Raw genomic sequence first — 12,933 nt, 5'->3', positions numbered from 1 at the left:
TGTATAAAGGAAGATTTACTGAGCTAGGAGCCATGAGTTGTGGTTTCAGTTCTAGTGACTGCTGTTTATGCTTCAGCATACTTCCTAGCCCCTATCACTGAACAAAGCTTTATGCCCCAACCCTAGAAGGCAGTCAAATATTAATCCATTCTCTATTTTACATACAGGTTTGCAACAAAATTGTATGATGTCATTTCAAACCAACTGAAAATTGAACCCCTGCTCTCTAATACAGCAGAGCTAAACTTCATCAGGTTATCCATGCTTCCTTTCATACTGCATGAACCAAATCTATGTGCTGTAGTTATCCTATCTGTAACCACTCCACCATGCTCCCTGCCTGCAACTAAGGATAGAACCTGGGATTCTTGATCTCCAGTGTGCTTCTACTGTCATCAAAGAGTTGTGTAACTCACTGGAAAGTGTATGTCAAATCTCCCTGTAATATTTGGTCCGCATAAGGCTAGCAATTTCCGCAGTAGCTCAACTAGTTCAGCAATCTGTGATGTGGATTTAGAGGTCCAGGATTTGGATTCTGTTGTGGAGTGTGGTTTCACAAAAGATAGGCTTGTTTTTCTGGGGTAGGTTGTTTTGTTTGCTTGTATGTTTGTTAATGATTTATTTAATTCACACAGTGAAATAATATCCTTTAAATAGGCTTTATAGTTAAAAAAACATCATAATCTGTCAGTTACAGCATAACACACAAGATACAATAGCAGTCAACGTGCTCATTTGTCACACATCTTGCTGGTATCACACACTGTCAAGTTTGATGGTCAAAGAACCACCTTTTTATTTATTTTTAATCTAGCTGAGCTTTGGCTCCTAAACCTAACTACTCTCAAGCTGCTTTTGAGGGAAGAGGTTAGCTGAAGTGGCAATGTCTTTGTGATTTAGGAGAAAGTTTTAGTGGCTGATGTGTGCAGGTTGCCACTCAGGATTCTGAGTGGACTGGGGAGATTTTATGGATACTGGGACATTTGATGTGTTTTTTAACAAAATCTCCATAGGGCCTGGAGAAAAAGAAAAGTCTGATAAATTGTAGTAAATAAAGAGCAAATTCTCCCTTCAGGATACGCTCCTGCAACTGCACAGAAAATAACTGCATTAGTGTAAGGGCAGAGTTTTATCCCTGGTGTATAATGGCTCTTTATTACATGCCATGGTTCCCTGCTCCTTGAATTGGATTGTATTCTGGAGGGAGGAAGTTTGATCTTGTGAAAGCACAGGAATAGGAGTCTGAAGACCTGGCTTTGCATATGTTTCCTGTGTGACCTTGGGTAAGTTACTTTAGCCCTCTGTGCCTCAGTTTCCTCAGCTGTAAAATGAGGCTAATGAGCCTTCCTAAATTGGTTAGTCTCTAAGGTGCCACAAGTATTCCTTTTCTTTTTGCGAATACTGACTGACACGGTTGTTACTCTGAAACCAAAGGTAAACTACTGTTTGTCAACCTAGAGGTGTAGCATTTCAACCTGACACTCTATCACCAGCAGGAGAGTGAATTTGTGTGGGGGGGTGGAGGGTGAGAAAACCTGGATTTGTGCTGGAAATGGCCCACCTGATGATCACTTTAGATAAGCTATTACCAGCAGGACAGTGGGGTGGGAGGAGGTATTGTTTCATATTCTCTGTGTATATATAAAGCCTGCTGCAGTTTCCACGATATGCATCTGAGGAAGTGAGCTGTAGCTCACGAAAGCTTATGCTCTAATAAATTGGTTAGTCTCTAAGGTGCCACAAGTCCTCCTTTTCTTTCTGCTAGTGGAGTGCATGGCATAGACAAACAATGAAACATGCCAGGGGGCAGACATTTCAGTCCTGCATAATAAATAAGGAAACCAATGAAAGCATTATGCCTTTGTGTCTTTCAAAAACCTACAGGCAGGACCTTCCTACCTTGGTTTTCTTGCTCTCTGCTCCAAGGGCTCAGCTGGCCTAAAAGAAACGTGCATGGCCCTGCACTGTTGCAGCCCCTTCATCTTTCCTCTCTCCTGGCAGCTTGAAAGGGAGGGCCTCCACTGAGGATCTAATATCAAAAGGGAAAGGGTAATGCCACTTCATGGAGGGGGGGAGTAATTACCAAATTTCCTGAATAGTAAACAGCTTTAAAACCCCTGAACGCTTTCTAGCTGGGCCCTAGTGGATGCCTGCACAGTTATATCATCCATCTGCCTGCTGCAGTTTGGGCTATTGTTGCAGCTTCCCTTCCCCCCCACCCCCCAAAAAAAAGTTTGATTTAAAAAGTATCATAAACGTTAATAGCGGTGGGCCTGGCAGGACAAATTGAATGAATGCTTCAAAGTCCGTGGGCAGGAGGGAGTTTCTCCAGTGCGGCTTCCCCTTCTCTGCGGGGAATTCCACCGCCCCAGTGCAGAACCCCGCAGCCGCACGCGCCGGGAGCGCCAAGGGAGAGAAAGGGCCGGGGGACCAGTAGTAGCTCGGGACTGTCAGCAGGGGGCAGCGTGGTGACTTGGCTGCCGCGCGGTGAGTCTGGTCAGCGGGCGCGGGCGGCGGCGGCGGCGGCGGGGCGGGTTACTCTCCGGAGGGGAACGGGAAGAAAGGGATGGGGCGGGGAAAGCGCTGCCCGGGAACTGCTGAGTCCGCTTTCTCGCGGCACAGATCGCTCCCGTCCCCCACGCGTCCCCCCCAGCCCGGCGCTGCTTCCTGCCGCTGCGCTGTGCGAGGCGAAAAGCCAACAGGGCTGGAGACGAGGGCGCAGCTCCGGCTCCCCGGAGGAGCCCAGCCTGGCTTTGCCGGTGGTGGGTGATCTTCCCTGGGGGCCCGCGGCGCTGGGGGGCAGCCCTCCAAAGCGCCGACCCACGAAGTGGCCCTAGCGCCAGAGGCGGGGGGGGGTCCCAGCGGCACCACCCCTGTTCTGTGCCGGGGCAAAGCCCGCTCTCAAGCGGTCTGGTCCCTGGCCAGCCAGAAAGCAGGTCCCCAGCCCCACCCGGCTCCTCCGCCGCTTCCTGTGAGGCCCCCGGGGGTCCCACCGCCGCTGGGAAGGTCACGGATCGATAAAGGCAGGTGTCGCTTGAGATCAAGTTGCAGGAAACTCCCCGTGGCCGCGGAGGGACCAGCGCCGGAGCGAGGAGTGCAGGATCGGGCCCAGTTTCAGCTCCGAGGAGCCCGAGGAACACGTTAGGATCCGGGTGTTGGGGGTGAGGGTGGGGGGGGTCCCTTCCTGCAGCACTGAAATATTACACCCTGTGGCCTGCCCCCTTACCGTGCAGATTTCAGAGCAGAGATGTCTCGGGCACAATCCCGCTCCCTTGGCCGGAGGAGGTTTGACACTTGGATCAGGCAACCTAAGGCGGTCAAGCGAGCCTGTCCCCGAAAGCAAAAGTGAGTTTAATACAGGGTGAGAGACGCGTGTTGCTCTTTGGAGCAGAGACGCTGAGGCACAGATGAGATTAAAACGGTGCCCCAACCGCTCTGCTTTTCTTAAACACACACACGACGCGAGAGGGGCCAAGGATCAGCTTGGGCCGCAGGGCCTCCCTGAATGTCTAAGGCACGTAGGGGGGGACGCACGCTCGAGTTCACTGGAAGCTTTTAAATATTCCGTTAAGGTATTTCCCCCATGCATCTTGCTAACCACTGTTGGAAGCCCGGTGAATGCATCCATATATAAAGGACCGCTACTTGGATGTGTCACTTAAGTACGTTACCCGGCTCTTGGTTTGTCTTTGATTCAGTTCTTCGCCTTGATCTATACCAGTGGTTATGAGAGGATGGCTAAAAATATTCCTTCTTCTTAAGAGACTGCCGGTCCTCAGTGAGTAGCAAAGGCAGTCGCCCAAACTGCGGGCTCTTCCTCTCTGCACTTGCCTGTTCAATGCTGCTAAGGGCTCTGCATCACTGCCACGCGTTTAGTAACCACGTCTCCAAACAATTGCCATTGAGCGAATGAAGGTGGCGGAGGCTGGGAGCAGCCTCGGGGGTTGGGGCATTTTCTGGAACCCTTCATCTATAAAGTCCTCCTGGGGCTGCAGATCTAGATCAGGACTGGGTAGGTGGGAAATGCAGAATTGTTGCACCCACCCTAATTGCATCGCTATTCCAGTGGCTTTTAGGAGAATCATAGAATATCAGGGTTGGAAGGGACCTCAGGAGGTCATCTAGTCCAACCCCCTGCTCAAAGCAGGACCAATCCCCCATTTTTGCCCTGATCACTAAATGACCCCCTCAAGGATTGAACTCACAACCCTGGGTTTAGCAGGCCAATGCTCAAACCACTGAGCTATCCCTCTCCCCAATTAAGAGAATTGGCTTAAGTGAGTCTGCGTCAGGCTGATCGGAGGTCCACCGAAGTGTGTATGTTTTCGGAAGACAAAGAATAGCCTGCAAACTGCGATTTACCCCAAAATGGAACATTTCCAGCCCTGGCGCATTCGAACCATTTTGGCTGAGCACGAGGTCAACTTTACCCTTACATGAAAACCCATCCGGGAAACACACCAAGCGTTGGAGCTGGCAGGCAGAAACACTTTGCCTGAAGTGCAAGGGTCCTCGTTTTTCAAGCGTCTCAGAGGGGGGAATGAAAGTGATTTCACAAGGAAGGGGGGGAAAGCTTAAAAGAAACATAAAAGCACAAAACAATTACAGACCTGATTTCCTTAAAGAAGTTAAATCCCAAACTCCTGACAAAATTCCCTGCATAGAGTCCTTTAGTTCTCTGTTAATGCCCTCCCCCTTCCCTCCACGCCCGGTAAAGATTTACAGAGCCATGCATGCAAAAGAGGACTTCACCAAAGACTCTCGTTTGAACACTAGAATTCAGCGTCTAGAACATTGTACAACAGCGAACACTGAAAGCTGATACAGTTCTAGTTAGCTCCCTCGCCTGTCTTCCCGTTGTTATGAAGTCTGGGCAAGGAGCTCTCTGACACCACACATTTCTGGGATTTCAGCATTCAACTTCATAAAGTATCTTTTTTATATGGGGGGGGGCGGGTTTCGGAGCGAGTAAATCCGTGATTCAATTTAAAAAATCCTGGGTCCCAAATTCTTTCAAAGAATATTGCAAATTCCCTTGCTTGTCGGTTTTTCGGAACAAACATTTCTCTTCAAAATATGGACAGATTCCTTTTTATTTACTCGCTGTGCATTTCTTTATCTTGTAGTGCAATGCAGTGTTTAGTCTTGTACGCATGTGCTTTAGGGTCCGTCCCCCCCTTTAATTCTTGAGAGCCGGTCATCTTTGAATTAGGAAATGAGTATTTATAGGTGTCTGACTGTGTCCACATTCTAGCACAATACAATGTATATTGCGCCTTTGGAGAGCCATTTGGATACAGTCCTATTCAAACACACGTGAAAGAGGATTTCAGGGAGGAGACTCTGTATTTAAGGCATAGAACTCTGCATAGAAAATACAGCATGTGGGTGCATAGTCCGTGGGAATATGCATTTTGTATGGGTGTACAAAGAGACAGATTGCGTACAGGAGATTTGGTGTGTAAAGCATAAGCGAACAATAACACAGTGGGAAACAGCTACACACGCAATGTGATTGTCAGAAAGTGACACGCACACACGCGCTGTCTTTCTCGCTGTAAATACTGCCTGCCCTTAGGTACCTCTACCTCACCAAAGCAGTCATTTCTCAGCCCGGTAGCTCCATTGACTCATTGAGTCTACTCTCTGAAATAAATACCATTTCAGGCTCTGGAGCCATGGTGCCGTGGGTCTCGTGCAGGTCTTCTCCTCCCATGGCGCTTCCTCTTATCGAGCAGGCTGCACACGATGAAGTAAGAACCTTAATGTTTTGAAATGCAATGTTGAAAGCCCCGGGAAATTGATCTTTTCACTAGTTGCAAAATATTTTGGAGACTTCTTCCAAACCCCTCTCGGAAAGGAAGGTGCTTTTCAAACACCCCCTTAGCCACCGCAGATGCGGAGGGACCCCTTTGAGTGCAGGCGCTGTAGATATTCTGAAACCCTGGAGGGCCGCACCTTTCTTGATGTCTAATATCTTGGGACATGCTATCCAGTGGCAGTCACCCTGGCTTCATGCTCTCTCCGGAGAGCAACTTGCTCTGTGCGTGGTTTGGTGTATGCCTGTGTGTTAGCCTGTGTTTCCAGTGTTTCCGTGAACTTTATGCTCTGTAAGTTTGAAGGGTATCTCTGATTTCTCTCTGGCTTTCACACCCTCCTGTGGGCAGGCTGGAGTCCCTGAGTATTAATGGCGCAGCCCCATGGCTCTGACCTTCTCTTCCCAATATAAGGGAGCTCCGCTTCAATTCCCCATCCAACGGCTGGATGTTGAAGCTAGACAAATTCAGACTGGGAATAAGGGGTTCATTTTTTAAGGGTGAATGTAATTAACCTTTGGAACAATTTACCAAGGATCCCGGTGGATTCTGCGTCACTGACCATTTTTACATCAAGTTCGGATGTTTTTTCTAACAGATGTTCGAGGAATTACTTTGGGGATGTTCTGTGGCCTGTGTTATACAGGGGGTCAGACTAGAGAATCACAAAGGTCCTGCTAGCCTTGGAATCCAGGAATATCTGCGTTCCTAACCCATTCTACTCTGGGGTTTGGTTTTTTTTATCTTCAACTTTTCAGCAACGCTTTATTCTCAGCTCTCCTCCCTGTCCTGAACCTGTAGGGAGGCAACAGAAAGATGCTGGTGAAACGTGTTTTGTGGGAAGTGATGATTTCAAGAGATCCATACAATTGAGCCTCCCACCCAAATAAATACATAAAAGTCACACCTATTCTTTTAAAGTCTCCTCTCCTTTCCAAGGTGAACTCTTGCCCCTTTTCTAACTTGCAGATCTACCTATCATTATAAATTAGATACATAGATACAACAGGTTAGGTTCGATATAAATGATAATGTGCCCCTCACTTCAGTATACAGTTTCCCTTGGCTGGTCTGTTTCTTGTGCAAGGAATTTAAAAAACAAAAACAAAACAATTCAAGACGTTTAAAAGAAAACCCCATCATCACCAGCCAGAAAAGCAAGGGACTTTGACTGATCGAGATTTCTATGACGGAAATGTATTTATCTGACTTGACTATAGCAATATCGTACAAACTCTCAGGCCATCAAAATTATGCCAATGCATAAAACAGGAATAACTGTATAGGAAAAAAGACAAAATTCAGCGCTCATCAAAGTCCTCTCACAGTCTATTGCTACTTTTCAAGCATAAACGTTATTTTTAAAATGTAAAAACCCGACGAGTTCTGATTTTCTTAATAATTTTCCTTTCAGATTTTCAACCCTTCTATTTTTTTAACTGCTCTTCCTTAGAAAACAAGGGAATCAGCAATGGTGGAGTCTTGCCTTCCGACTAAAATGTGAAGAGATAATGGCTACAACCCAATTTTGTTACTAGAGTGGGGCATTCGTTGGAAAATGGCAATAAAATTATAAAAATCATTAAAAGTGAGCCCCAAAGTGAACACATGAGCAGAACACCGTTGTGAATCTAGAAACTAAACAGGTCCCGATCCTGCAACTTTTGCTATCTAAAAAGTCAAAATTATTCCCTACTCGAGCCAATAGACACACCGAGTGGGGAGGCTGCAGGATCTAGAGCTGACCGAGGAACTGCTGAACTGACGGTTACTGCAAGATTTATGGATACGGACCTTCGAAGGCTTTAAACAAAAAACCCAGCGGATTTAATGTCTTGGATTCGGAATGGCTGCATTTGGAGAGTATTTTGCAGCAACTGCTCATGATCCATATTGTATCGTTCAGGTATCCTCCACCAGGCTACTTCTACCACCTGTGGTCGATTTCTCTTGTGATCTCTTGGGGGTAGTAGTTTGCTAAATGGTCTCCCAAAAAATTAAAGAAACTTTTTAACCAAGGCTTTTTTTTGCAGCCCTGAAAATTCACAGTCCCCAGGGGACCAATTATGAAATCTGAAGCTGGTATAGGTAACCCGAAAATCCTGCGCTGGAAGAGAAGGAGGACTCGTGTAGCATAAGCTGGTCAGTACTGTGCTGAGTCTTGTGTTTAAAGAATAATAAGGGAGATAAATATGGTAACTACAGTAAGGAAGCAGCTAAGAAAAACGCAAATCTGGCATAGAGAGGGATATGCAAAATCTGGTTTGCGCGTGTCAGCCTGCATGTCTAATCGTATGTTTATGCAGAAGAAAGGGGAAAGAAAAGGAGGGGTGCCAGGTTTGACAGATATCGTGTTCTGCATTGCTGTGTGGAAGAACAGTTGTGTCCCTTCTGCGCTTCTCTTTAGTGTAACGAAGCAGGTCAGTCGAGCAGCCCAGCTAGGGCAGAAGTAAAAGCGAGGTGATGGGCAGGACGATGGTTTGATCGCTCCGTGAGTCTTCTAGCTCTCTGTACCCGGGGCTGGTTACGGGAGGAGCACTATGAGACCACACACCTGCCCCCCGGGATACACACAAGGCAGCAACGAAGGGTGACCAGGGCATACAACTGCGCCAAGGCGTTTGTTTGCAGTAGCAAGGATTCCCCTCCCCGCCCAAAAGTGCAGTCGCAAGACTATCTTTAGGGGGATTGAATCCGTATTATTCGTGGCACGTTTGTCGTCTCTGTTTCGCAGCCAGATAGTTGTTCCGCCAGCCCGCAAGGTACCGGTCACAGCGTTAATCCCGCAAAATCCGCTCCATCAAGTAGGCTCGCCTGCTCATAGGAGCGAGGGGTTACAGGCCTGGTTGGGGCCTTTATTTTGCAGCGAAACCTCTTTTAGATCCATGCCTGGACCAAGAGCTCAGAATGAAGCCAGCAGTCCAACCCACGGGCTGGGGTGACCCTTCTCCCTCTGCTCCCGTCTCCTCCTCCTGCCTGGGGGCTGGGAGAACGGAGGCCCAGATCGCAGCCAGAGTCTGTCTGATATTTGCGGTGTTCAGGTATTAACGAGGAACAATCTGGGAAGACAATTATTTAGATAAGGAACGTTCACAACAGGGACCTGCGGCGGGGGTCCCAGGCCTCTCCCCCGAAATCTGACCCAGGCCGCCTTCTCTGCTGTCCCCCTTTGATGGCTTGGAGGAAGGGCTGTAAACTGCTCCTTATCCCACAGCCGGTTGGGCGCTGTCATTTCTCCTCCGCAGCCCAGCCAGGCGATTCCTTCTCCCTTCCTAGTGTGTGTGCTGCTCTATAAACGTCGCAATCACTCTTTCTAAAGGGGTCTGTTCCTAGAGCTCTCTGTCGGGCTCGGCTACCGACCAGAGGTACAGTCCCCCCAGCCGGCTTTTCCCCTTTTGCAGGAAACTCTCTGACAGACCAGCACTGCGAGAGGGGGCGAGAATTACAATGATTATATAACTGTGTATTGTCGATGCAGAGATCTGGACGTAGGTGCTGGAATTAGGCGGGCTGGGGCGCTGCCGCACCCCCAGCTTGAAGTGGTTCCCATCACGTACAGGGTTTTCAATTTGGTTCAATGGCCTTCAGCACCCTCGCTGTACAACTTGTCCCAGCACCCCTGGATCACGGGCAGGATCCTGCGAAAATTGCTACAGCGAAATCCAGGACATCCGTGGGAGTGGAAGCCAAGCAAGGAGAGTGGCTAAACGCAGGTACACCTGCCTACCTATTGACTAACTCTAGAGGCCTGTCTGTTATGGATATTCTTATCCGGTGGGTACGTTTCATTTCTTGGTATACAAGGAAATAAACATCTCTCTGGCACCACTAAGGACCTGACTGCATCGGTCCTCCACACCTGAGAATAACCTGCTGGGAGCTGGTTTATTAAAACAGACTAAACCTGCCCCCCACCTTGTATTATTGCACCGCATGCTACTGGGTTGTGTTAGGCTGTTGTGTCATGCAGGAATGTGATTGCTTTTTAGAACCTCCTATAAAAGAATAAAGCATAAGGCGCAGCCTGGCTCTGAAACTCGTTTTCCGGCGTGTTATTAAACTGCAGCCTTCATACTCCGCCAAACAACTGTGGAGATGGCTCAAGGCAGAGAGAAAGACCAGTCTTGTATCCCTCCCGTTTTATGGACAGAAGAAAGCTGCGCGAGGCGTTTCCTGTCTTGAGGTTTTGTGCAGCTCTTTAGGCAGGTTATTTCTTTGGAGCCCAGCCACCGAATCCATTGTCTTTATCTGATGCTTGAAAGATTGGGGGCTGGGGGGAGGGAGCAAAATCATGGTTGAAAACGCTTTGAAGTCGTCCAACTGTTGCAGCTCCACTTTTCCCCCCGCCAGTCTCCAGATGCACCAGAACTGCTGACTTTGATCTCACAAAGCCACGTTTTATATTTTTTAATTTTTCAAAAAATGGCTGAGTGGCTGAGAGCATGATGGCAACCATGCCGGGAGTGAGGTCATGGGGCGGGGCGGTGGCAGACAGTTAATGGAGCTGGGGAACCAAGATGCAGGGACGGGTTTTCTATCCACGGGCTCTACAGGAACATCTGCTCCCGGCCCGTTTTACAGCCATTCTTGTTCACAGAAGAAAAGTTTCCGCCAGTGCATATGGGCGTAGCTGCCGTATGCGATGCGCTCCCCTTTATGTGTAAACGGGTCTATTCGCGGGCTGCGAGAACTGGGGCAGGGTGCCTGGGAGGTGGCTCACACCCAGGGATTATAAACAGCCCGGGATCTTTTGAAACCGGGAAAGTTCGTATAAAAACAACGCGGGAGTTTGAAGTGGGCTGGGGGGCCAGGGCCAGGAGCCACACATACGGGAAAAGAAAAGGAGTGCTTGTGGCATTATGCGACCCCCGAGCATGCTCAAATAAATTGGTTAGTCTCTAAGGTGCCACAGGTACTCCTTTTCTTTTTGCGAATACAGACTAACATGGCTGTTACTGTGAAACATAGGGAAAGCCACTTGCAAGGGGCCCACGTCCTTCCAGAGAGGACAGGAGAAGGGATTTCGTTTGCTTTGGGATAGGGCACAGCCGTTCCAGCCGTCCTGACTCGCTCCCCTAGCAAGGGGCTCAGTGAAACGAGACGGCTCGTGCAGTTTTGTGTCCGTGGAGTTTCATAATCCAGAGCGGCTGGGGATCAGGGAAAGAGCAGGATCATGTCAGCCAGAGCCGGGGCCGCCTGCATTCCTCCTACCCCTCACCAGGAGGGCAAAGGCTCTGGTTGCCCTGCATTTCCTGAGGCTCCAGATCTGGCTCCAGCAAAGTCACACACTTTTGCCACAGCCCCTCAGGCTGCAGTGAATGAATGTCTCTGGGGCGTATAGAGGGCGTGCTGCAAGGCAGAGACCCTGGGCAGCTTCAGGGGCCTGTAGCTGGGCAATCAGGGGATCTGGCCCTGCTTCCCCTAAAGCGCCGTGCTTAAAGTCCCCATTAACACCCCCCTAAAATCCTGAGCCGGGTCGATGGCCCCTTCCACCTGTCCAGAGCCTCTGATCATTTCAGGGGCTTCATCAGCCAACCCGCTCCGGACTTGTGTCTGGCCCTGACATACTGGAGCAGGAAACAAGACGTGATGGAAATCCGCTCGCTGCTCTTTTGGGAGAGGGTAGCGAATCCAGAAGTAAAACGCAAGAGAATCCCAGAGGCAGTGTCCAGTGCCCAGGGCTCTTTTAATATAAAAGTAAAAACTTGCGGTGAATTCCACGTCACTACTAACAATATTCAGATTCCTGGTGCTAGAGGGGACATAGTTGCTGTGTTATTTATTATGATATTTATTAGGATTAATGTTTTACTTTATTAATCTATTAGTATTTTATTTATTTCATTATTAAAACCCTTTGCCTTTCAAAGATGTAATCCAATAATTACTTTTAAAGTCTGTCTGAATTATTAAATACACTTTCTTCATATTCTCTTTCTTTCATTATACCCTAGCCCGCTCTCTTTGCCATTGGCTTTATTGGGAGCAGGATGCTACACAAGAGTCATCTATTCCTCTGAACTAGACGTCTCAGAGATCGCGGGAGCAAGCGTTACTGATTTCCTAGGAACTGAAGGTTGTCACTGTCACTGTGGAAGTGGATTAAATGAAAATGGAACGAGGCACTCTTATACCGGAATAGGAGTGTCCACACATGGAGTTAATCCGGAGTAGCTAAGAGCCTTTTCAGTAATGGAGTGTTTTGGGGTGTTTTTGAAAGGCTCCAGCGCCGACGCAATGCACGGAACATAATTATATTCGCGTTTATATTTCTACTGCACCTAATAAATAAATGAAACGAAATTGGTAGAGTTGCTTATAGTCCCGCAAAGCAAATTAGTTAATGAGATTAAATAAAAATTACAGGACAAAAACATCCACAAAAAGGATATATTAATTGAACAACAAAAAGTGAAGGTTGCTGCTTGGCGCAGGATGTCTTGGTTTTATATATCGCATTGCCAGGTTAATACAATTGCAGACCCGATCCTGCAAGCCCCCTGTTCACACGAGTAGTCCTTACTCCTTATTAGGAGCTAGTCCTTACTAATGATTTCAAAGGGACTTTTCATCTCACCTTCCTAAAGCTTTGCAGAATAGGGCCCACGTATAGTATATTAACCAAATGTAACCCCCCAAAATCAGATTCGGGGCAGGAATAGACACTATTGTGTGTGCACGTACAGAGCACATCTATATGGACCCAAAATGTGAATGTCTCGCACACAGAGACCCATTTCACACACACACTGGCATGCAGCCACACCACTTAGCACACTCATCGTTCACCAAATCCTCATGGACGAGCCCGAGGGACATTTCCGTTCGCTAACAAATAAAACAGCATCCGAATTCAGCTCGAGACGTGTGAGTCTGCCTGAGTGTGAGTGTGAAGAAGAGACAAATAGCTTGATCGCAAAATTAAGTTGTAGAGAAGAAAAAATGTACCAGGCTCCGTCAAAAGACGAAAGGAAAAATGAAGAGGAAAAAAAAAAGCGACAGAAATTGTTTGACGCGGACACGGAAGAGTCATGGGGAGACATCAACATTTGGTGCTTATAAACCACATCAAAGAATTGCAGAGCGACAACAAAATGTCTCGGAATACATTTTACTG

Source organism: Lepidochelys olivacea (assembly GCF_965140295.1).
Source record: "Lepidochelys olivacea isolate rLepOli2 genome assembly, chromosome: 1".
In the NCBI taxonomy this organism is placed as follows: domain Eukaryota; kingdom Metazoa; phylum Chordata; order Testudines; family Cheloniidae; genus Lepidochelys; species Lepidochelys olivacea.
The sequence above is the reverse complement of the archived record's forward strand: the minus strand, read 5'-3'. Positions refer to the sequence as shown.